Below are 1,780 nucleotides of genomic sequence, written 5' to 3'. Positions count from 1 at the left end.
ATGACGTTTTCGGGAACTGAAAAAGTCAAAATCAAACAGATCGTGGCGGGAGCAAAATAGGAGCAAAAACACAGGAAAAATGGAGATTCTCAGACGCACCGACAAAAGGCTATTGACAGGATAGGGTTTAAATACTGACAGGGAGCCAATCTGTCAACGAGCTTCAGCTGGTGTCCAAGGGTGGGGCCAATTGGGCGCCATGGCAACCGTGACAGAAGCTGGCGCCATACGGCGGGGCCAATTGGGCGCCATGGCAACCGTGAAAGTACAAAAACTGGTTTAAGCATCCGATATGTTTATATTTGAGTGAGAGGGCCAAATTGTTATCCTCTGCACATTTGTGTGGACAGCATGGGTCCCAAACTCAATTTACTGGAGGGGCTGCTGGAGTTAAGGTCTGAGTGAGGTTGGGCCCTAACGGCCTTTACCCAAAGGTCCAGTAAAGGCATTCCATTGTTTTCAAATATTTTTAAAGCAAAACAATGAGATCATTAGCAATTTTTGGAAATAATAAAATATTTCTGTCATAAAATCATACAGAAAATGACGACTTAAGAAACTAAACCATGGTTCGCGAATCCCTTAATTACCAGGGTTGTCGGGACCACTTACTGTGGTATGTCTTGGGTAAGTACAGCCTGGCGGTGCCCATCCCTCTCCAGGCCATTTTATTGTGTCCCCTCATGAAACAAATAATACTGGTTTCCATTGTAGCAGGAAACGCCTCCTGATTTGGCTCAAATACAGCACCTTCCTCATCTGTCCGCCATTATCTTTCAGGGTAAAGCGTCATCAACGCTTTTAAGAGATGGGCCGGACCTCAGCATTGGCAGGCTGAGGAGTGTGACAATACTGATACTAGATCCAAAATCCTTCTTGGAGGAAAGCTTTTGTGTTCGTTTTGCCGGGAATCAGAGAGATCAAAGCCAGGAGAGAAAGCTTACCACATGTTGTGAGTCATCATTTTCTTCATATTTAGTTTCTTTTGTCTTTTATTAGCATATTTGGTATTGGAGTCATCCAAAAGTCATTGAAAGTAATCCAGTTAAAGTAATCCTACCCAACCCTGCCACTAACCAACAAGATCACATTCCATAAGCGTGTCTTCAACGATGTAGTTCAAAAAGAAGAACCTTTCGTCACTTTAATTTTGTGGGTATTACGGTCAAAATATTTAAGATGATACACAATGATGGCGTGTTGGATGTTGACATGTTATAGCCCCGCTTCCAGCAACACACAAACGCTCCAGTTATTTTTGTACCAAAGTCCATCGCCAAATGTTTGACAAACAGCGAAAAGTCAACAAGAAAGGACAAAGGAGATACTGTGATTCCACTCCGGTCCTGTAGGTAGTGCTAACAGTAGCGCCAGATTCCTTCTTTCCCACAACTTCCTGATCTGTCGGGTCAGTTCCCATTTGGACAAACATACCAGCTAGTTTACCAATAATTGAGTGTTGAACTCAGGGTTGGGTAGGGTTACTTTAACTGGATTACTTTCGATTACTTTTGGATTACTCCAATCCCAAATATTCTAATAAAAGACAAAAGAAACTAAAAATGAATACAATGATAACTCACAACACGTGGTAAGGTTTCTCTCCTGGCTTTGATCTCTTTGATTTCCGGCAAAACTAACATAAAATGCGACAGGAACAAAATGAAAATCAATCCAAACAGCTTGCCAACATCATTTTTGCCGTTCCGTGTATTCCGTTACTCCCCAAGCCTGCACAAAATTGAGTCATTTTATTCATATTTAGTTTCTTTTGTCTTTT

The sequence above is a fragment of the Urocampus carinirostris genome, chromosome 5 (genome assembly GCF_059441175.1).
Source record: "Urocampus carinirostris isolate Australia breed hairy pipefish chromosome 5, RoL_Ucar_1.0, whole genome shotgun sequence".
Taxonomy (NCBI): domain Eukaryota; kingdom Metazoa; phylum Chordata; class Actinopteri; order Syngnathiformes; family Syngnathidae; genus Urocampus; species Urocampus carinirostris.
Note: the sequence above shows the minus strand (reverse complement) of the source record.